Genomic DNA, 24777 nt, shown 5'->3' with positions numbered 1-24777 from the left:
TACACGGCCCCTGGGCCTGCTCCGCCACCCACAGGGCCATGGCCGATCCGAACCTAGCCTCATGTCTGATATCCTGCCCGCTCCCCGTAACCCCTATTTCCCTTTACTTCTAGGAAACTGTCTATTTCTGTTTTAAATTTATTTAATGTAGCTTCCACAGCTCTCTGGGGCAACAAATTCCACAGACCTACCACCCTCTGAGTGAAGAAGTTTCTCCTCATCTCAGTTTTGAAAGAGCAGCCCCTTATTCTAAGATTATGCCCCCTAGTTCTAGTTTCACCCATCATTGGGAACATCCTCACCGCATCCACCCGATCAAGCCCCTTCACAATCTTATATGTTTCGATAAGATCGCCTCTCATTCTTCTGAACTCCAATGAGTAGAGTCCCAATCTACTCAACCTCTCCTCATATGTCCACCCCCTCATCCCCGGGTGAACCTTCTTTGTACTGCCTCGAGAGCAAGTATGTCTTTTCTTAAGTATGGACACCAAAACTGTATGCAGTATTCCAGGTGTGGTCTCACCAATACCTTGTACAACTGCAGCAATACCTCCCTGTTTTTATATTCCATCCCCCTAGCAATAAAAGCCAAGCTTCCATTGGCCTTCTTGATCACCTGCTGCACCTGCATACTAATTTTTGTGTTTCGTGCACCAGGACCCCCAGATCCCTTTGTACTGCAGTACTTTCCAGTTTCTTGCCATTAAGATAATAACTTGCTCTATGATTTTTCCTGCCAAAGTGCATAACCTCACACTTTCCAGTATTATATTCCATCTGCCAAATCTCTGCCCACTTACTTAGCCTGTCTATGTCCCTTTGCAGGTTTATGTCCTCCTCACTCACTGCTTTCCCTCCCATCTTTGTATCATCTGCAAACTTGGATATGTTGCACTCGGTCCCCTCCTCCAAATCGTTAATATAGATTGTAAAGAGTTGGGGTCCCAGCACTGACCCCTGCGGAACACCACTAGTTACTGATTGCCATTCTGAGAATTAACCATTTATCCCAATTCTCTGCTTTCTGTTAGATAGCCAATCCTTCACCTATGCCAGAATATTACCCCCAATCCCATGATTTTTTATCTTGAGCAATAATCTTTTGTGTGGCACCTTGTCAAATGCCTTTTGTAAGTCACTACGTACAGTGGTTCCCATATACCCACCCTGTATGTTACGTCCTCAAAGAACTCAAGCAAATTTGTCAAACATGACTTCCCCTTCGTAAAACCATGCTGACTTTGTCCTATTAAATTATGTTTATCCAACTGTCCCATTACTGTCTCCTTAATAATGGACTCCAACATTTTACTAACCACAGATGTTAGGCTAACCGGTCTATAGTTTCCAGCCTTCTGCCTACTACCATTTTTAAATAAGGGTTTTACATTAGCAGTTTTCCAATCTGCCGGGAGCTTTGCTGAGTCCAGGGAGTTTTGGAAAATTATTACCAATGCATCCACAATCCCTACCGCCACTTCCCTCAAGACCCTAGGATGTAAGCCACCAGGTCCCGGGGAGGGGCAGTACTGCGGGAACACCACACTGTCGGGGGAAGTAATGCTGCGGGAGAGCCGCATTGTCAGAGGGGCAGTAATGAAGGAGCGCTGCAGTGTCGGAGGTGCCGTCCTACGGATGAGACGTTAAACCGAGGTCCCCGTCTGCCCCCTCAGGTGGATGTAAAAGATCCCGTGGTGCTATTTCGAAGAAGTTATCCCCAGTGTTTTGATCCCAATATTTATCCCTCAATCAAAATGACGAAAAAACAGATTATCTGGCCATTTTCACATTGCTGTTTGTGGGAGCTTGCTGTGCGCAAATTGGCTGCCGTGTTTCTCACATTACAACAGTGAATACACTTCAAAAGTACTTCATTGGCTGTAAAGCACTTTGGGACGTCCGGTGGTCATGAAAGGCAGTTAAGAAGGCAAATGGTATGCTGGCCTTCATTACAAGAGGATTTGAGTACAGGAGTAAAGAAGTCTTACTCCAATTATATCTTCTTCTTAGGCAGTCCCTCGGAACCGAGGATAACTTGCTTACACATTAAAAATGAGTTCTCAGGTGACTGATGAGTTCACACAGGTGGGGCAGACGGTAGTTGAAGGGACGGGTTGACGGGGTGCTTGGGTTGACGTGCGCTCCTTGCGCTTGGCTTCCGCTTGCTCCCGGCAAAGAGATTCGATGTGTTCGGCGCCTTCTCGGATGCTTCTTCTCCACTTTGTGCGGTCTTGGGCCAGGGATTCCCAGGTGTCGGTGGGGATATTGCACCTTTTCAAGGAGGCTTTGAGGGTGTCCTTGAAGCGTTTCCTCTGTCCACCTGGGGCTGTCTTGCCTTGCCGGAGCTCCGAGTAGAGCACTTGTTTTGGGAGTCTTGTATCGGGCATGCAATGTGACCCGTCCATCAGAGCTGATCGAGTGTGGTCAAAGCTTCGATGCTGGGGATGTTGGCCTGAGCGAGAACACTGACGTTGGTGCGTCTATCCTGCCAATGAATTTCCAGGATCTTGCGGAGGCAGCGTTGGTGGTACCTCTCCAGTGCACCTCAAAGCACTGGAGAGGTACCACCAACGCTGCCTCCAATTATATAGGGCCTTGGTGAGACCACACCTGGAGTACTGTGTACAATTTTGGTCTCCTTACCTAAGGAAGGATATACTTGCCAGAGAGGGAGTGCAACAAAGGTTCACGAGATTGATTCCTGGGATGGCGGGACTGTCGTATTAGAAGAGATTGAGTAAACTAGACCTGTATTCTCTTGAATTCAGAAGAATGAGAGGGGATCTCATTGAAGCATACAAAATTATACGTTAATTTGGGCTAACCAAATTAGTAACAATATTGTGGAGGAGGAATTCCTGGAGTGTTTACGGGATGGTTTCCTGGACCAATATTTCGAGGAACCAACCAGAGATCAGGCCATCTTAGACTGGGTATTATGTAACGAGAAAGGATTAATTAACAGTCTTGTTGTACGAGGCCCCTTGGGTCAGATCGATCATAATATGATAGAATTCTTCATTAAGATGGAGAATTAAATTGTTGAATCAGAGACTAGATACTGAATTTAAATAAAGGAAACTACGATGGTCTGAGGCGTGAGTTGGGTAGGATTGTTTCGGGAATGTCACTCAAAGGGTTGACAGTGGATAGGCAATGGCAAACATTCAAAGACCGCATGGATGAACTACAGAATTTGTTCATCCCAGTTTGGCATAAAAATAAAACAAAAAAGGTGACTCAACCGTGGCTAACAAGGGTAATTAGGGATAGCATAAGGTCCAAGGAGAGGACATATAAATTGGCCAGAAAAAGCAGTAATCCAATGGATTGGGAGCAGTTTAGGATTCAACAAAGGAGGACAAAGCGAATAATTAAGAAAGGGAAAATAGAATACGAGAGTAAGCTTGCAGGGAACATAAAAACTGACTGTAAAAGCTTTTATAGATATGTGAAGAGAAAAAGATTGGTGAAGTCAAGCATAGGTCCCTTGCAGTCAGAATCAGGGGAATTTATAATGGGGAACAAAGAAATGGCAGACCAACTAAATACATATTTTGGTTCTGTCTTCACAAAGGAGGACACAAATAACCTCCCAGAGATGCCGGGGGACAGAGGGCCTGAGGAAAGGGAGGAACTGAAAGAAATCAGTATTTGTAGGGAAATGGTGTTAGGGAAATTAATGGGATTGAAGGCCGATAAATCCCCAGGGCATGATAATCTACATCCTAGGGTACTTAAGGAAGTGGCCCTAGAAATAGTAGATGCATTGCTGATCATCTTCCAACATTCGATGGAATCTGGAACAGTACCCATGGATTGGAGGGTAGCTAATGTTACCCCACTATTCAAAAAAGGTGGTAGAGAGAAAACGGGGAATTACAGACCGGTAAGCCTGACATCGGCAGTGGGGAAAATGCTAGAGTCCATTATAAAAGATGTAATAGCAGAGCACTTGGAAAACAGTGACAGGATCGGACAAAGTCAACATAGATTCACAAAAGGTAAATCGTGCTTGACTAATCTACTGGAATTTTTTCAGGATGCAACTGGTAAAATAGATAAGGGAGAACCAGTGGATGTGGTGTATCTGGACTTTCAGAAGGCCCTCGATAAGGTCCCGCATAAGAGATTAGCATGTAAAGTTAAGGCACATGGGATTAGGGGCAAGGTATTGACTTGGATAGAGAACTGGTTGGCAGACAGAAAGCAAAGAGTTGGAATAAACGGGTCCTTTTCCAAGTGGCAGGCAATGACTAGTGGGGTACCGCAGGGATCGGTCCTTGAACCCCAGCTATTCACAATATATATTAATGATCTGGACGAGGGAACTAGATGTAATATCTCCAAGTTTGCAGACGACACAAAGCTGGGTGGGCGTGTGTGCTGCGGGGAGGATGTCGAGAAACTCCAGGATGATTTGGACAGGTTGGGTGATTGGGCAGAAGCATGGCAGATGCAATATAATGTGGATAAATGTGAGGTTGTCCACTTTGGTGGCAAAAACAGGAAGGCAGATTATTATCTAAATGGCAACAGATTGGGAGAAGGGGAAGTGCAACGAGACCTGGGTGCCCTTGTGCACCAGTCGCTGAAGGTGAGCATGCAGGTGCAGCAAGCGGTTAAGAAGGCAAATGGTATGTTGGCCTTCGTAGCGAGAGGGTTTGAGTACAGGAACAAGGATGTCTTGCTGCAGTTGTACAGGCCTTGGTGAGACCACATCTTGAGTATTGTGTGCAGTTTTGGTCGCCTTATCTGAGGAACGATATTGTTGCCATGGAAGGAGTTCAGCGAAGATTCACCAGGCTGATGCCTGGGATGGCAGGAATGACGTATGAGGAGAGATTGGGTCGATTGGGCTTATACTCGCTGGAGTTTACTCTCAATCATCAGCAAAGTGATGGAAGGTGTCGTCGACAGTGCTATCAAGCCGCACTTACTCAGCAATAATCTGCTAACTGACGCCCAGTTTGGGTTCCGCCAGGGCCACTCAGCTCCTGACCTCATTACAGCCTTGGTCCAAACATTCAAGCATAACCTCCCTGCTCTTACATGATACAGAGAAAGAGAGAGGCACTGACGTATGAGGAGAGATTAGGTCGATTGGGCTTATACTCGCTGGAGTTTAGAAGAATGAGAGGGGATCTCATTGAAACTTATAAAATTCTAACAGGACTAGACAGACTAGATGCAGGAAGGATGTTCCCGATGGCTGGGGAGTCCAGAAGCAGGGGTCACAGTCTAAGGATAAGGGGTAGGCCATTTAGGACAGAGATGAGGAGGAATTTCTTCCCCCAGAGAGTGGTGAACCTGTGGAATTCTCTACTACAGAAGGCAGTAGAGGCCAATTCATTAAATATATTCAAGAAGCAGTTGGATATATTTCTTAATGCTAAAGGGATCAAGGGATATGGGGAGAAAGCAGGGACAGGGTACTGAATTTGGATGATCAGCCATGATCGCATTGAATGGCAGAGCAGGCTCAAGGGGCTGAATGGCCGACTCCTGCTCCTATCTTCTATGTATTCAATCTTTCCTTGTAGCTGAAATTCTCTAGTCCTGGCAACATCCTCGTAAATCTCCCGTCTGGAGCACAGTCACATCTTTCCTGCAATGGGGACAACCAGAACTGCACGCGGTGGCCTAACTGGTGTTTTTGTAAAGTTCAAGCAGAACCTCCCTGCTCTTACATGATACAGAGAGAGGCACTGCCCCTTTAAATACCTGGGGGGCACCCATTCCCCTTTAAATGGCCAAGCAATATTTTTGGGGGAAAAGGGGCCGCAGTCCCCTATGACTCACCCCCCCACCCACCACAAATACTCACAAGAGAGAGAGAGAGAGGAGGAAGAATGCTGGTCTTTGTCCCTTTAAAAGTGGCTGCCCACCAAAATGTTCACAGCACCAGGGTTCTTTGTTCTGGATAAAAGTCAAAAAGAGAAAAGGTTCACTTATTTTTTAATGAATGCAATTGATGAATAGCCTTGCAATAAAGGTAATGCAAAGGAATAAACACTCACAAGCTGGGTTTTTTCCACCCCCTCCTCCCCTTCCCTTTAACAGCTCCTGCAGACAATGAAAGCAGGAAAGCGGCCTGCAGCCCACCGAGGTCCCGCCCCCCTCCCTCCCACGCCGCCATTGGTTGGAGGACCATCAGCCCGCCCGGTCCTCCCAGCGTTTTCCACGCTCCTGATTGGCGGGCGACTCGCGTCAATCACCCCCCCCCCCGCCGATTACGCGCTGACGCCAGCACGCAACGCCCAGGGGTCGGTTGGATCGGCGCACGCCACCGCAAGGTAAAAGAAAGACACCCCACACAAATGAGGAAAAACAAAAATAATAATAATCGCACTTCAGAGGGGAGGAGGTTGGGGGAATTAATGAGTGTTTTCAATTTGTTTCGCGAAAAAATTTTTTTGAAAAGGTTCCCAACAGTGCGAAGCGGGCTGCGCATGCGCTCCAGCCAGCCTTTGACTCCCCCACGTGGGCCCCGGGCCGGACACGCCCACTTGCCTTCCCCTGCACCAATCACAGCGCGGGCAGGCGCTTCTATCAATCGTCACCTGTCAATCACCCTCCCTTCCCCCTCGTGGTGTCGATTGACAGCGGTGTCAGCCAATGAGGTGCAGGAAGGGGCGGGACCAGGGCCAGGACTGACAGCAAGCCTGAACTAACTCAATTAAATACCTGCATGCAGCCAAAAAAAAACTTTTATTTAGTCAGCCGAAAAACAGCAAAGCAAATGAGGTTTGCTGAGTCAGCAAAGCAAGCAAAGTCTATTTTAGAAACATAGAAGACAGGAGCAGGAGTAGGCCATTCGGCCCCTCGAGGCTGCTCCGCCATTCAATGAGATCATGGCTGATCTGCAGCCTCACTTCATACACCCGCCTTTGGCCCACATCCCTTAATACCTTTGGTTAACAAAAATCTATCAGTGTCCGATTTAAAATGAACGATTGATCTAGCATCAATTGCCGTTTGCAGAAGAGAGTTCGAAACCTCTACCCTAGTCTCTGAATCAACTGCTTCATTCTCCATCTTAATGAAGAATTCGATCATATTATGATCGCTCCGACCCAAGGGGCCTCGTACAACAAGATTGCTAATTAATCCTTTCTCATTACATAATACCCAGTCTAAGATGGCCCGATCTCTGGTTGGTTCCTCGACATATTGGTCCAGGAAACCATCCCGTAAACACTCTAGGAATTCCTCCTCCACAGCATTGTTACTAATTTGGTTAGCCCAATCTATATGTAGATTAAAGTCACCCATGATGACTGCTGTGCCCTTTTTGCACGCATCTCTAATTTCCCTTTTAATGCCATCCCCAAACTCCGCATTACTGTTTGGAGGTCTATATACCACTCCCACTAACGTTTTCTGCCCCTTGGTATTTCTCAGTTCTACTCATACCGATTCCACATCATCAGAGGTAATATCCTTCCTTACAATTATGTTAATCCCTTCTTTAACCAGTAATGCTACCCCACCTCCCTTTCCTTTTTGCTGATCTTTCCTGAATATTGAATACCCCTGGATGTTGAGTTCCCAGCCTTTGCCACCCTGGAGCCATGTTTCCGTAATCCCAATCAAATCATACTTGTTTACCTCTATTTGCGCAGTTAATTCATCCACCTTATTACGAATGCTCCTCGCATTAAGACACAAAGCCTTCAGGCTTGTTTTTTTAATGCTCTTAGACCTATTGGAATTATTATTTACTGTGACCATGTTTGATTTAAACCGTTGATTTCTCTGACTGCCACTTTTGTTTTTCTCCTTCCTATCTTTTGCTTTTATCCTCGTTTCCCTTTCCTCTGTCCCCCTGCTCAGGTTCCCAACCCCCTGCCATTTTAGTTTAAACCCTCCCCCAGAGCACTAGCAAACACTCCCCCTAGGACATCGGTCCCGGCCCTGCCCAGGTGCAAACCGTTCGGTTTGAACTGGTCCCACCTCCCCCAGAACCGGTTCCAATATCCCAGGAATTTGAATCCCTCCCCCTGGCACCATTCCTCTAGCCACGTATTCATCTGAAATATTCTTCTATTTCTACTCTGACTAGCACGTGGCACTGGTAGCAATCCTGAGATTACTACCTTTGAGGTCCTATTTTTTAATTTACCTTCTAACTCCTTATACTCAGCTTTTAGGACCTCATCCCATTTTTTACCTATATCGTTGGTACCTATATGCACCACGACAACTGGCTGTTCACCCTCCCCTTCCAAGATGTTCTGCAGCCGCTCGGAGACATCCTTGACCCTTGCACCAGGGAGGCAACACACCATCCTGGAGTCCCTTTTGCAGCCGCAGATCTATTCCCCTTACAATAGAATCCCCTATTACTATAGCTCTACCCCTCTTTTTCCTCCCGTCCTGTGCAGCAGAGCCACCCCTGGTGCCAGGAAGTTGGCTGCTGCTGCCTTCCCCTGGTAAGCTATCCCCCCCATCAGTATCCAAAGCGGTATATCTGTTTGAGAGGGAGATGGCCACAAGGGACCCCTGCACTACCTGCCTGCGCCTACTACTCTGCCTGTTGGTCACCCATACCCTTTCTGCCTGCTATTATTGATGATGACTGCTATTATTCGATTCGCCAGGACACTGGTCCCCGCATGCTTCAAGTGAAGCCCGTCCCAACGGAACAGCTCCCTCTTTCCCCAGTAATCAAATCAAATCAAATCAAATCAACTTTTATTGTCATTGTTAGTGCACAAGTGCAGTACAACGAAATGTAGGCTTGCAGCTCCCGAGAGTGTACATTTAGATTAAGACATTTAAACATTCAACATACATTTGGCTTGTAATACATTAACATAAACATAACCATAATAAAGTGCATTGGCAGATGTGCAGGCTTCAGAGTTTATTTGTGGAGTTCAGTAGGATGACAGCCCTGGGAAAGAAGCTGTTCCTAAATCTGGTCGTTCAGGTGCGAATGCATCTGTAGCGTCTCCCAGATGGCAGGAGGGCGAACAGACTGTGGCTGGGGTGGGTAGGGTCTTTGATGATGGACCGTGACCTCCGTAAATAGCGTTTCTGGTATATGTGCTCTATGGTCGGTAGCCGGGTGCCGGTAATGCGTTGGGCAGTTTTGACTACCCGCTGCAGGGCTTTCCGGTCATAGTAGCGATAGCTGCCATACCATACTGTGATACAGTTCGTCAGGATGCTCTCTATTATGCAGTGGTAAAAGTTAGAGAGGATCAGGGGTGACAGGTTACATCCCTTCAGCCTCCTTAGGAAATATAGGCGCTGCTGGGCCTTCTTCACCAGAGAGGAGGTATTGAGGGACCAGGAGAGGTCTTCCGTGATGTGGACTCCAAGGAACTTAAAGCTTAAAGCTTAAAGCTTAAAACTTAATGCCAGTGCCCCATGAACTACAACCCATTTCTCCCACACCAATCCTTGAGCCACGCATTCAACTCTCTGATCTTATTGACCCTATGCCAATTTGCTCGTGGCTCAGGTAATAATCCAGAGATTATTACCTTTGTGGTTCTGCTTTTTAATTTGGATCCTAACTCCTCAAACTCACTCAGCAGAACCTCTTTCTTAGTCCTACCTATGTCATTGGTTCCTACATGGACCACGACAACTGGATCCTCCCCCTCCCACTCCAAGTTCCTCTCCATACCCGAGATGTCCTTAACCCTGGCACCGGGCAGGCAACACAGCCATCGGGACTCACACTCTCGGCTACAGGGAAAATGTAATATCCTTTCATGAAGGACAGAGACACGATGCGCTGGATTTTAATTCAGGGGCGGGTTGGGGTCGTGTAATCCACATTTCGTGTTATCCACACGAATCTAAATCGATGTGGGAGATTGATGCGATTTTAATTAATTGGCCAATTGAGTTCCAGCGTGTGGGAACCCATGGCCCAATTAGTTTTTCCAGTCTGAAAGTCGCCTCCAATGATGTCATCATTGCTGCTGCATTTAAGGTCTGCAACAAGCCGTGCTTCTTCTGCAGACTGCCAACCTTTGGCCATTCATGTTAGAGGGACCTGGAGGAAGAATGGCCAGCGAGAGACCGAGGTTTGCTCCCAGGTTTGACGACGTTGCCCTGCAGGCTTTAGTTGAGGGAGCAAGAGCTCATAAAGAGGTGCTCTTCCCTTCTTCAGGGAGGAAGAAGCCTCCCCAGCAGACCAAGGCTGTGTGGATCAGGTGGCAGAGGAGGTCAATTCATTGTCAGTAACTCACAGAACCTGGCTTCAGTGCAGGAAGAGATTTCATAAGAACATAAGAAGTAGGAGCAGGAGTAGGCCATACGGCTCCTCGGGCCTGCTCCGCCATTCAATAGGATCATGGCTGATCCGAACCTAGACTCACGTCCACTTCCCTGCCCTCTCCCCGTAACCCCTAATTCCCTTATCTGCTAAGAAACTGTCTATCTCCATTTTAAATTTATTTAATGTTGCAGCTTCCACAGCTCTCTGAGGTGGCAAATTCCATAGATTTACTACCCCCTGAGTGAAGAAGTTTCTCCTCATCTCAGTTTGGAAAGGGCAGCCCCTTATTCTAAGATTATGCCCCCTAGTTCTAGTCTCACCCCTCAGTGGAAACATCCTCCCCGCATCCACCCGATCAAGCCCCCTCATAATCTTATATGTTTCGATAAGCTCGCCTCTCATTCTTCTGAATTCCAATGAGTAGAGGCCCAACCTACTCAACCTTTCCTCATACGTCAAACCCCTCATCTCCAGAATCAACCGAGTGAACCTTCTCTGAACCGCCTCGAGAGCAAGTATATCTTTTCTTAAATATGGAAACCAAAACTGTACGTAGTATTCCAGGTGTGGCCTCACCAATACCCTGTATAACTGCAGCAAGACTTCCCTGTTTTTATACTCCATCCCCCTTGCAATAAAAGCCAAGATTCCATTGGCCTTCCTGATCACCTGCTGCACCTGCATACTAACCTTCTGTGTTTCATGCACCAGGACCCCCAGATCCCTTTGTACTGTAGCACTTTGCAGTTTCTCTCCATTTAGATAATAACTTGCTCTTTGATTTTTTCTGCCAAAGTGCATAACCTCACACTTTCCAACATTACATTCCATCTGCCAAATTTCTGCCCACTCACTTAGCCTGTCTGTCCTTTTGCAGGTTTTTTATGTCCTCCTCACTCACTGCTTTCCCTCCCATCTTTGTATCGTCGGCAAACTTGGATATGTTGCACTCGGTCCCCTCCTCCAAATCGTTAATATCGATTGTAAAGAGTTGGGGTCCCAGCACTGACCCCTGCCGAACACCACTAGTTACTGATTGCCAGCCCGAGAATGAACCATTTATCCCAACTCTTTGTTTTCTGTTAGATAGCCAATCTTCCACCCATGCCAGTATATTACCCCCAATCCCGTGATTTTTTATCTTGTGCAGTAATCTTTTGTGTGGCGCCTTGTCAAATGCCTTTTGGAAGTCCAAATACACCACATTCACTGGTTCCCCTTTATCCACCCTGTTTGTTACATCCTCAAAGAATTCGAGCAAATTTGTCAAACATGACTTCCCCTTTATAAAACCATGCTGACTCTGTCCGATTAAATTATGCTTATCCAAATGTCCTGTTACTGCTTCCTTAATAATGGACTCCAACATTTTACCAACCACAGATGTTAAGCTAACTGATCAATAGTTTCCAGCCTTTTGTCTACCTCCCTTTTTAAATAAGGGCGTTACATTAGCAGTTTTCCAATCTGCTGGGACCTTGCCTGAATCCAGGGAGTTTTGGAAAATTACCACCAATGCCTCCGCAATCCCCACCGCTACCTCTCTCAAGACCCTAGGATGTAAGCCATCAGGTCCAGGGGATTTATCTGCCTTAAGTCCCATTATCTTACCGAGTACCATCTCCTTAGTGATTTTAATCGTGTTTAGCTCCTCCCCCCCTATAGCCCCCTGTTTGTCCAGTGTTGGGATATTTTTAGTGTCCTCTACTGTAAAGACTGATACAAAATATTTGTTCAGCGTTTCTGCCATCTCCATGTTCCCCACCACTAGTTTCCCGGTCTCGTCCTCTAAGGGACCAACATTCACTTTAGCCACCCTTTTTCTTTTTATATAACTAGAAACTCTTGCTATCTGTTTTTATATTTTTTGTTAGTTTACTTTCATAATCTATCTTCCCTTTCTTAATTAATCTTTTAGTTATTCTTTGCTGGCTTTTAAATGCTTCCCAATCTTCTATCCTCCCACTAGATTTGGCTACTTTATATGCCCTTGTTTTCAGTCGGATACTATCCTTTATTACTTTACTTAGCCATGGATGGCGGTCTTTTCTTTCACAGCAACAATTCACAAAACGTTAGCAATATAACTTGGAGCAGAGACGGTTAAGTGGAGCTGTGATCGAGGTGCTCCAAATTATGAGGGGTTTTGATTGAGCAAACAAGGAGAAGCTGTTGCAGGAGGGTCGGTAACGAGAGGACACTGATTTCAGATCATTGGCAAAAGAATCGAGAGAGGAAATGAGGAGACTTTTTTTACACAGCGAATTGTGATGATCTGGAATGCACTGCCTGAATGGGAGGTGGAAGCAGATTCAATAGTAACTTTCAAAAGGGAATTGGATATATACTAAAAGCAGAAATTTGCAGGGCTGTGGGGAAAGAGCAGGGCAGTGGGACTAATTGCATCGCTCTTTCAGAGAGCCAGCACCAGCACGATGGGTCGAAAGGCATCCTACTGTGCTCTATGATTCTATAACATCAGCTTCTCTCTGCTCACTAGTACTGAGAGAACAGGGAATAATCTTTAAATCCAGCCCAGTTATTGGGGTTTTAACATTAACAAGCCCCAGTTGCCTGAATTAACATGGTTCAGTCCTGGATGTGATTAAAGGCATCAGAAACAGTGGAATAGAAACATAGAAACATAGAGATAGGAACAGGAGTAGGCCATTCGGCCCTTCGAGCCTGCTCCGCCATTCAATGAGATCATGGCTGATCTTCGTCTGAGATCATAGCTGATCTTACCAGTTCAGTACCCCGTCCCCGCCTTTTCTCCGTAACCCTTAATCCCCTTAGCCTTCAGAAATATATCCAATTCTCTCTTGAAAATATTTATTGAATTAGCCTTCACAGCCCTCTGTGGCAGGGAATTCCACAGGCTCACCACTCTTTGAGTGAAGAAATTCTTCCTCATCTCTGTTTTAAATGATTTGCCCGCTATTTTTAGACTGTGGCCCCTGGTTCTGTGCTCCCCGGCCATTGGAAACATTCTCTCTGAATTCAGCCTGTCCAGGCCTGCCATAATTTTATATGTTTCGATGAGATCCCCTCTCAATCTTCTAAACTCCAGTGAGTACAAGCCCAAACTATTTAATCTCTCTTCGTAGGTCATTCCCGCCATTCCAGGTATCAGCCTGGTGAATCGCCGTTGCACTCTTTCCATGGCAAGAACATCCTTCCGCAGATGGGGCGACCAAAACTGTACACAATACTCCAGATGCGGTCTCACCAGCACCTTGTACAGCTGTAGTAAGGTATCCCTATTCCTATACTCGAACCCCCTTGATATGAAGGCCAACATACCATTTGCCTTCTTAATCGCCTGTTGCACCTGCATGCTCTCCTTCAGTGACTGGTGCACAAGAACACCCAGGTCCCTCTGCACTTCCCCATCTCCCAATCTATTGCCGTTTAGATAATAATCTACCCTCCTGTTTTTACCCCCAAAGTGGATAACCTCGCATTTATCCACATTATAGTGCATCTGCCACGTATCCGCCCATTCCCCCCTGTCCAAATCGCACTGTAGCCTCCTGACATCCTCATCAGAGCCCACCCCTCCTCCTAGTTTAGTGTCGTCAGCGAATTTGGAAATATTGCATCCAATTCCCTGATCCAGATCATTTATATATATTGTGAACAGCTGGGGTCCCAGGACAGATCCTTGCGGCACCCCGCTGGTCACTGCCTGCCACTCCGAAAACGAGCCGTTTATTCCAACTCTCTGTTTTCTATCCGCCAGCCAGTTCTCTATCCACGTTAATACTTTGCCCCCAATCCCATGAGCCTTAATTTTGCATGATAATCTTTTGTGTGGAACCTTATCGAAGGCTTTCTGGAAGTCAAGGTACACCACATCCACTGGCTCTTCCCCCATCTATTTTACCAGTTACTTCCTCAAAAAATTCCAGCAGATTAGTCAAACACGATTTACCCTTTGTAAATCCATGTTGACTCTGTCCGATCCTTTCCCCATTTGTCAAGTGCTCCGCTATTTTATCCTTAATAATGGACTCTAGCATTCTGCCCACAACCGATGTAAGGCTTACTGGTCTATAATTCCCTGCTTTCTCTCTACCCCCCTTTTTAAATATTGGGGTAACATTAGCTACCCTCCAATCCACGGGTACTGTTCCCGAGTCAATGGAGTTCCGGAAGATGATCCTTAGAGCATCTGCTATCTCCAGGGCCACCTCCTTAAGTACCCTAGGATGTAGTTTATCAGGCCCCGGGGGTTTGTCGGCCTTCAGTCCCCTCAACTTACCCAGCACCATATCCCTAGAGATACTAATTTCTGTCAGCTCCTCCCTCTCATTAGTCCCTATGTTTGCCGATATTCCTGGGAGGTTATTTGTGTCCTCCTTTGTGAATACAGAACCAAAGTATGAGTTTAATTGGTCTGCCATTTCCTTATTCTCCATTATATATTCTCCCGAATCGGACTGCAAGGGACCGACTTGGGATTTTACCAGTCTTTTCCTCCTGATATACCGATAAAAGCTTTTGCAGTCTGTCTTTATGTTTGCTGCAAGTTTACTTTCGTATTCTATTTTCCCCTTCCTGATTAATCCCTTTGTCCTCTTTTGCTGTATCTTGTACTGCCCCCAATCTTCCGGTCTGGTGCTTTTTTTTGCCAGTTGATATGCCCTTTTTTTTTATTTTATGCTGTCCCTAATTTCCCTCGTTATCCACGGTTGAGTCACCTTTTTAGGTTTATTTTTGTGCCAAACCGGTATAAACATGTTCTGGAATTCTTCCATTCTATCTTTGAATGCTTGCCATTGTCTATCCACTGTCAATCCCCCCAGAAACACCACCCAATCAATCTTACCCAATTCCCGTCTCATACCCTCGTAATTCCCTTTATTTAAGTTCTGGACCTTAGTCTCTGATTCAATTTCCTCACTCTCCATCTCGACTGAGAGCTCGATCATATTATGATCGCTCTGACCCAAGGGGCCTCGTACAAGAAGATTGCTGATAAGTCCCTTCTCATTGCACAATACCCAGTCTAAAATGGCCTGATCTCGAGTCGGCTCCTCGACATATTGGTCCAGATAACCGTCCCGAAAACATTCCAGGAATTCCTCCTCCTCAGAATTTTTACTAGTTTGGGTAGTCCAATCAATATGTAAATTAAAGTCACCCATGATGACAGCTGTGCTCTTATCGCACGCTTCTCTAATTTCCCTTTTTATGCCTTCCCTCACCTCCATATTACTATTTGGAGGCCTATATATCACACCCACTAACGTTTTCCTCCCCTTGCTATTTCTCATTTCTACCCATACAGATTCCGTTTCATCCGAGTTAATATCCTTCCTTTCCATTGCATTAATCCCCTCCTTTACCAGCAATGCTACCCCACCTCCCCTACCTTTTTGCCGATCCTTCCTAAATATTGTATATCCCTGGATGTTAAGTTCCCAGCCTTGCCCACCCTGCAGCCACGTTTCTGTAATCCCAATCAAATCATACTTGTTTACCTCTATTTCCACAACTAATTCATCCACCTTGTTCCTAATGCTTCTAGCATTAAGATACAAAGCCTTCAGGCTTGCTTTTTTCACACTCTCATTATGAATTAGTTTGGCCCTTTGTGTTTCTCTCCTTTGCTTATTGCTTCTCACCTTTCTACCATCTATTTCTGACTTCATATGACTTCCCTCTTTTCCACTACCGAGGTTCCCATCCCCCTGCCAAATTAGTTTAAATCCTCCCGAACCGCCCTAGAAAATATTACCCCGAGGACATCGGCTCCCTCACAGTTCAGGTGTAGACCGTCCCCTTGGTACAGGTCACTCCTCCCCAAGAACTGGTTCCAATGCCTCAAGAATTTAAATCCCTCTCCCTTGCACCACTGCTCAAGCCACGTATTTAGCTTATCTATCTTACTCTCTCTAAACTTATTTGCTCGTGGCACTGGTAGCAATCCAGAGATTACTACCTTTGAGGTCCTACTTTTCAATTTAGCTCCTAACTCCCTAAATTCAGCTTGTAGGACCTCCTCCCTCTTTTTACCTACATCGTTGGTACCTACATGTACCACGACAACTGGCTGATCCCCCTCCCCCTTCAGAATGCTCTGCACCCGCTCCGAGACATCCTTGACCCTTGCACCAGGGAGGCAACATACCATCTTGGAGTCTCGGTCTCGGCCACAGAAACTCCTGTCTATCCCCCTTACAATTGAATCCCCTATCACTATAGCCCTATCCCTCTTTTACCCGCCCTTCTGTGCAGCAGAGCCAGTCATGGTGCCCTGAACCTGGCTGCTGGTGCCTTCCCCTGATAAGTCATCTCCCCCAACAGTACCCAAAACGGTAAACCTGTTTTGGAGGGAGATGACCGCAGGTGACTCCTGCACTACCTTCCTGCCTTTACCCTGCCTTTTGGTCACCCATTTACTGTCTGAGCTAGCCTTTACCTGCGGTGTGACCAACTCACTGAATGTGCTATCCACAAGATCCTCAGCATCGCGTATGCTCCAGAGTGAGTCCATTCGCAGCTCCAGCGCCGCCATGCGGTCCGCTAGGAGCTGCAGCTGGACACACTTCCTGCACACATAGTTGTCAGGGACAGTGTCCCTGATTTCCCACATGGCACAGGAGGAGCATGACACGGGTCCGAGCTGCCCTTCCATGACTTAACCCTTACAATACCCTTTTATTTACTACGATTTAGCTTAATTATTGAATTCTACTTAGAATAAGTTTGTGAAAGTACTCACCAACCAGTCACCTACCTGTTTTCTGGTGTTGTATTTTCACTGCCGCCTCCTGTCCTGGAACCTTTTCCACCTAGGTTAGGCTCCTGAAATAAAATAAATTGAACCTACCTTTTCAACTTCCCCTAATCGACCCACCGCAGTCACAATGTGGACACTCTGGTGTGTCAGCGGGTGGGATACACCAGGGAATCCCTTTCCACACACTGAGGTTGACTCTAATGATCGGGAGTCCCAGGATTTCAGATACCAGATAATCAAGCTCACATAAACACAAATTGTCTCTCCAGGCTTTATTAAGAGCGCTGCATAACACAGATCGGGTGATAATTCCCTCAATCTGGAGAATAGAAGTACAGTGGATTCGCGCGATCTTCTCAAGTCTGTTCCAACTGACAACAGCTTAAGTGGCCTGTTCTTATACACAAGCTTGGTTACCGCTCAGGAAATGGGATTGTTTGGACCCGTCTGTTGACTGCCTCCTGAACTCCTGCTAACTCAGGGAATTTAGTCCATCTGTGACCAGACTATAACCACAAGCCTGTCTGGTTATCACACCTATACGGTCCGTGAGGTTATTATCAGATTCACACCCAGACGTTGTGCCTTCACTTGTCTGGCACTTCATCCCATAACACGGGTACAGGGGCTCAGTAATGTTTCATTCATCAGAAAAAGACAAAGTACAACAACATACTGGTCAGCTTAACAGAATCTCATCATATTTATGTGGCTATAGATATAAAAGTCACTATTAAATCAATGAGGGAATTCAGAAGAAAAATTTTTACCCAGAGAATGGTGAGACTGGTGAACTCGCTACCACAGGGAGTAGTTGAGGTGAACAGCACAGATGGATTTATTGGGAAGCCACACAAGGGAGAAAGGAATGGGAGGAGATGTTGATCGGGTTAATTGTAGTAGGGTGGGTGTGGAGCATATACACTGGCATGGACCAGTTGGGCCGAATGGCCTGTTTCTGTGCTGTACTTTCTATGTAACACCATCTAAGGATAAGGTGTAAGCCATTTAGGACAGAGATGAGGAATTTCTTCACCCAGAGAGTGGTGAACCTGTCGAATTCTCTACCACAGAGGGCGGTGGAGGCCAATTCATTAAATATATTCAAGAAGGAGTTAGATATATTTCTTAAGGCTAAAGGGATCAAGGGATATGGGGAGAAGGCAGGGACAGGGTACTGAATTTGGATGATCAGCCATGATCTCATTGAATGGCAGAGCAGTCTCGAGGGGCCGAATGGCCTACTCCTGCTCCTATCTTTCTATGAACAGTGAAACAAAGGGAATCATCAGCACAGCAATCTTAAAGATTAAACAGCAGTACAAGAATTTATAAAACATTCATCCATTCCATGTTCATGTCACCCCTGCTGTCTACAGGGCCCTGCGCTACAGAACAATGTGAACTCGCTGGTGTGTCAGCAGGTGGGAAGACCGAGTGAATCCCTTCCCACACACAGAGCAGGTGAACGGTCTCTTCCCAGTGTGAACTCGCTGGTGTCCGTTCAGATTCCTGGAGCTTTTAAAGCTCATCCCACAGACAGAACATGTAAATGGTCTCTGATTGGAGTGAACTCGCTGGTGTTGCGTAAGATCTTCAGAGGTTTTAAAGCTCATCTCACAGACAGAACATTTAAATAGTCTCTCATCAGTGTGATATCGCTGGTGTGTCAGTAGGTGGGATGACCGAGTGAATCTCTTCCCACACACGGAGCAGGTGAATGACCTCTCCCCAGTGTGAACTTGCTGGTGACTCACCAGGCTTGATGACTGAGTGAATCCCTTCCCACACACGGAGCAGGTGAATGGCCTCTCCCCACTGTGAACTCGCTGGTGTCCGCTCAGATCCCCAGAAGTTTTAAAACTCTTCCCACAGACAGAACATGTAAATGGTCTCTCATCGGTGTGAACTCGCTGGTGTTGCTTCAGATTCCCAGAGGTTTTAAAGCTCTTCCCACAGTCAGAACATTTAAATGGTCTCTCCTCAGTGTGATATTGCTGGTGTCTCAACAGGTTGGATGACTGAGTGAATCCCTTCCCACACACTGAGCAGGTGAATGGTCTCTCCCCAGTGTGAACTCGCTGGTGTGTCAGTAGGTGAGATGGCTGAGCGAATCCCTTCCCACACACGGAGCAGGTGAATGGTCTCTCTCCTGCTCTCTCCAGCAGGTGTCCCTTCAGCTCCTGGGACATTTGAAAGCTTTTCCCACAGTCGGAATGTTTCACCGGCCTCTCCCCAGTGTGAACTCGCTGGTGTGCCAGCAGATTCGAGGACCGAGTGAATCTCTTCTCACACACGAAGCAGGTGAACAGAATCTCTCCTGCTCTCTCCAGCTGGTGTCTCTTCAGGTCCTGGGACCTTTTAAATCTCTTCTCACAGACAGAACATTTAATCTCATCACTGTGAACAAGCTGGTGTCTCAGGAGGGTGGAAGAATGAGAGAATCACTTCAAAAACACGGAGCCGGTCAAAGGTCTCTCATCAGTGTGGACAAGCTGGTGTCTCAGCAGCACGGAGGGTGCAATTAATCCCTTCCCACACACGGAGCGGGTTAAAGGTCTCTCCCTCGTGTGAACTTGCTGGTGTATCATCGGAACGGATGGCTGAGTGAATCCCTTCCACACACAGGGCCCGGGTTTCCCCCAGTGTGTAGGCACTGGTGTCGCTTCAGGTATTTGTAGACTTTGAAGCTCTTTCAGAACATTTAAAAGGTCTCTAATCAGTGTGAACTCACAGGGGTGCCAGCAGATTCAAGGAGCGATTGAATCAGGTCCTGATGAATCGCATAGCTCTGTCAGAATTTGAGGTGATGTTTGGTTTGAGCTTCCTGTCTGTAAATGCTCCACTCCTAAAACCCTGTAAAAGGAGTGTAGAAATGGTAAGGGGGGGGAAGCAGGAATTTTTTTTGGCTAATATTGCCTCAAAGAACAAACAGGGCAGAGCCGGTCCCACTGGTGTCCAGCCCTGCCCACAATAACCAGCGGGCCAGAAACAGCCCAATCCACCTCACTGACTTGGCCCTGAAGTCAAATCAAGTCTCATCAAAGTCTCATCAAATGACATCCTTTGTGACTGTGACAAAGGTAAACTATCCCTCCTCGTCCTTCGTGACTTGTCTGCAGCCTTTGACACGGTTGACCACTCCATCCTTCTCCAACGCCTCTCCACCATCGTCCAGCTGGGTGGGACTGCACTCGCCTGGTTCCATTCTTATCTATCTAATCGTAGCCACAGAATCACCTGCAATGGCTTCTCTTCCCACTCCTGCATCGTTACCTCTGGTGTCCCCCAAGGATCTATCCTTGGGCCCCTCCTATTTCTCATCTAAATGCTGCCCCTTGGCGACATCTGAAAACACAGCGTCAGTTTCCACATGTACGCTGATGACACCCAGCTCTACCTCACCACCACTTCTCTCGACCCCTCCACGATCTCTAATCCAGTTCTGGGTGAGCAGAAATTTTCTCCAATTAAATATTGGGAAGACTGAAGCAATTGTTTTCAGTCCCTGCCACAAACTCTGTTCCCTAGCCACTGACTCCATCCCTCTCCCTAACATCTCTCTGAGGCTGAACCACATTATTTGCAACCTTGGTGTCATATTTGACCCTGAAATGAGCTTCCGAACACATATCCACAGCATAACAAAGACCGCCTACTTCCACCTCGGTAACATGGCCCGTCTCCGCCCCTGCCTCAGCTCATCCGCTGCTGAAACCCTCACCCGGGCCTTTGTTACCTCTAGACTCGACTATTCCAACGCACTCCTGGCTGGCCTCCCACATTCTACCCCACGTAAACTTGAAGTGATCCAAAACTACCCGTGTCGTAACTCAACGCCAAGTCCCGTTCACCCATCACCCCTGTGCTCGCTGACCTACATTGGCTCCCGGTTAAGCAATGCTTCGATTTCAAAATTCTCATCCTTGTTTTCAAATCCCTCCATGGCCTCGCCCATCCCTACCTTAGTTATTCCCTTCAGCCTCACAACCACCCGCCCCCCGCGATAGAATCACAGAAAAATTACGGCACAGGAGGAGGCCATTCGGCCCATCTTGTCCGTGCCGGCCGATTAAGTGCTATCCACACTAATCCCACTTTCCAGCACTTGGTCCGTATCCTTGTAGGTTACGGCACTTCAAGGGCATATCCAAGTACTTTTTAAAATGTGATGAGAGTTTCTGCCTCTACCACCCTGTCAGGCAGGGAGTTCCAGATCCCCACCACCCACTGGGTGAAAACATTTCTCCTCAACTCCCCTCTAAACCTCCGACCAATTACTTTAAATCTACGCCCCCTGGTTGTGGACCTCTCTGCCAAGGGAAATAGGTCCTTCCTATCTCGGCCCCTCAGAATTTTATACACCTCAATCAGGTCTCCCCTCAGCCTCCCCGGTTCCAAAGAAAACAACCTCCTCCCCTCCCCGCTCCCCCCCCCCCCCCCGAGACATCAGCGCTCCTCCAATTCTGCCCTCTTGAATATCCCTGATTATAATCGCTGCACCATCAGTGGCCGTGTCTTCTGTTGCCTCGGCCCTAAGCTCTGGAATGCCCTCCCTGAACCTCTCCGCCTCGCTATCCTTCTTTAAGACATAGAAACATAGAAGATAGGAGCAGGAGTAGGCCGTTCAGCCCCTCGAGCCTGCTCTGCCATTCAGTGAGATCATGGCTGATCATCCAAACTCAGTACCCTGTCCCTGCCTTCTCCCCATATCCCTTTAGCCTTAAGAAATATATCTAACTCCTTCTTGAATATATTTAATGAATTGGCCTCCACTGCCTTCTGTGGTAGAGAATTCCATAGGTTCACCACTCTCTGGGTGAAGAAATTCCTCCTCATTTCTGTCCTAAATGGCTTACCCCTTATCCTTAGACTGTGACCCCTGGTTTCGGACTCCCCCGCCATCGGGAACATCCTTCCTGCATCTAGTCTGTCTAGTCCTATTAGAATTTTATACGTTTCAATGAGATCCCCTCTCATTCTTCTGAATTCAAGAGAATACAGGCCTAGTTTACTCAATCTCTTCTCATACGACAGTCCCGCCATCCCAGGAATCAATTTCGTGAACCTTCATTGCACTCCCTCTATGGCAAGTATATCCTTCCTTAGTTAAGGAGACCAAAATTGTACACAGTACTCCAGGTGTGGTCTCACCAAGGCCCTATATAATTGGAGTAACACTTCTTTACTCCTGTACTTATATATTTCTTAAGGCTAAAGGGATATGGGGAGGAGGCAGGGACAGGCTACTGAATTTGGATGATCAGCCATGATCTCATTGAATGGCGGAACAGGCTCGAAGGGCCGAATGGCCTACTCCTGCTCCTATCTTCTATGTTTCTATGTATTCAATCTTTCCTTGTAGCTGAAATTCTGTAGCCCTGGCAACATCCTCGTAAATCTCCCGTCTCGAGCAGTCACATCTTTCCTGCAATGGGGCGAGCAGAACTGCACGCAGCACTCTAGCCGGTGGCCTAACTGGTGTTTTGTACAGTTCAAGCAGAACCTCCCTGCTCTTACATGATACAGAAAGAGAGAGGCACTGCCTCTTTAAATACCTGGGGGGCACCCATTCCCCTTTAAATGGCCAAGCAATTGTTTTTGTTGAAAAGGGGCCGCAGTCCCCTTTGACCCCCCCCCCCCTCTCTCACCCACCACAAATACTCACAAGAGAGAGAGAGAGAGGAAGAATGCTGGTCTTTGTCCCTTTAAAAGTGGCTGCCCACCAAAATGTTCACAGCACCAGGGCTCTTTGTTCTGGATAAAAGTCGAAAAGAGAAAAGGTTCACTTATTTTTAAATGAATGCAGTTGATGAACAGCCTTGCAATAAAGGTAATACAAAGGAATAAACACTCACAAGCTGGGTTTTTTCCACCCTCTCCTCCCCTTCCCTTTAACAGCTCCTGCAGACAATGAAAGCAGGAAAGCGGCCTGCAGCCCACCGAGGTCCCGCCCCCCTCCCTCCCACGCCGCCATTGGTTGGAGGACCATCAGCCCGCCCGGTCCTCCCAGCGTTTTCCGCGCTCCTGATTGGCGGGCGCCTCGCGTCAATCACAGCCCCCTCCGATTACGCGCTGACGCCAGCACGCAACGCCCAGTGGTCGGTTGGATCGGCGCACGCCACTGCAAGGTAAAAAAAAGACACCCCACACAAATGAGGAAAAACAAGAATAATAATAATCGCACTTTAGAGGGGAGGAGGTTGGGGGAATTAATGAGTGTTTTCAATTTGTTTGGCAAAAAAAAATTTGAAAAGCTTCCCAACGGTGCGAGGCGGGCTGCGCATGCGCCCCAGCCAGCCTTTGACTCCCCCACGTGGGCCCGGGGGCCGGACACGCCCACTTGCCTTCCCCTGCACCAATCACAGCGCGGGCAGGCGCTTCTATCTATCGTCACCTGTCAATCACCCTCCCTTCCCCCTCGTGGTGTCGATTGACAGCGGTGTCAGCCAATGAGGTGCAGGAAGGGGCGGGACCAGGGCCAGGACTGACAGCAAGCCTGAACTCACTCAATTAAATACCTGCATGCAGCCAAAAAAACACTTTTATTTAGTCAGCCAAAAAACAGCAAAGCAAATGAGGTTTGCTGAGTCAGCAAAGCCTATTTTAGAAACACAGAAACATAGAGGATAGGAGCAGGAGTCGGCCATTCGGCCCCTCGAGCCTGCTCCGCCATTCAATGCGATCATGGCTATTCAAGAAGGAGTTGGATATATTTCTTAAGGCTAAAGGGATCAAGGGATATGGGGAGAAAGCAGGGACAGGGTCCTGAATTTGGATGATCAGCCATGATCTCATTAAAGGGCTGAATGGCCTACTCCTGTTCCTATCTTCTATGTTTCTATGTTTTTATGATCACTCCCCCCACAATGCTCTCCCACTGATACCCCTTCCACCTGCCCGGCTAAGGTTAAGGGGAGATCTGATCGAGGGGGCAAAACCATGAAGGGTTTGGATCGAGTAAATAAGGAGAAACTGTTTCCAGTGGCTGGAGGGTCGGTAACCAGAGGACACAGATTTCAGGCAAAAGAACCAGAGGCGACATGAGGAAACAGATTTTAAACACAGCCAGTTATGATCTGGAATGCGCTGCCTGGAAGGGCGGTGGAAGCAGATTCAATCGTAACTTTCATAAAGAAGTGGGTAAATACTTGAAGGGGAGACATTTACAGGGCGAGGGGGAAAGAGCAGGGGGGAGTGGGACTAATCGGAGAGCTCGACCAAAGAGCCGGCACAGGCACGGTGGGCCGAATGGCCTCCTTCTGTGCTGTTTCATTCGATGGTTCCGTCCCCATAATGAGACCTTCTCAGCCCCGGTGTCCTCCTGGTGAATCGGCCCGGCACCCCCTCCGAGGCCAGTGTGTCCCTTTCTGAGGTGCGGTGCCTGAAACTGAAGGCAGTCCTCCGGATGGGGCCTGAGCAAGGCTCTGGACAGCTGAAGCATGGCTGTGGATATCTGGAGTTGTGGTGTAGACAGTCCGACCTTGTCAAGTTAAGTGGGTGGCGATCAGGAGCAGGTGCCCTTTCCTCCCAGGGTGCCGTCACACTACATTAGGGCTCATGGGATTGGGGGTAATATTAGCATGGATTGAGGACTGGTTAACGGTCAGAAAACAGAGAGTAGGAATAAACGGCTCATTTTCGGGCTGGCAGGCTGTAACTAGTGGGGTCCCGCAAGGATCAGTACTGGGGCCTCAGCTATTCACAATCTCCATCAATGACTTAGATGAGGGGACCGAGTGCAATGTGTCCAAGTTTGCTGACGATACAAAGCTAGGTGGGAAAA

At 47.4% G+C, this 24777-nt stretch overlaps 1 pseudogene; it reads right to left on the bottom strand.

Annotated features, from left to right (window-relative positions):
- LOC147084184 (uncharacterized) overlaps positions 1-19269 on the bottom strand; it is a 107444-nt pseudogene extending 88175 nt beyond the window's left edge.
- Between the last annotated feature and the right edge of the window lie 5508 nt (positions 19270-24777).

Source organism: Somniosus microcephalus, unplaced genomic scaffold (assembly GCF_052327205.1).
Source record: "Somniosus microcephalus isolate GS21.2 unplaced genomic scaffold, FLI_Smic_1.0 scaffold1, whole genome shotgun sequence".
Lineage (NCBI taxonomy): Eukaryota > Metazoa > Chordata > Chondrichthyes > Squaliformes > Somniosidae > Somniosus > Somniosus microcephalus.
This window is presented reverse-complemented; position numbering and strand designations above follow the sequence as displayed.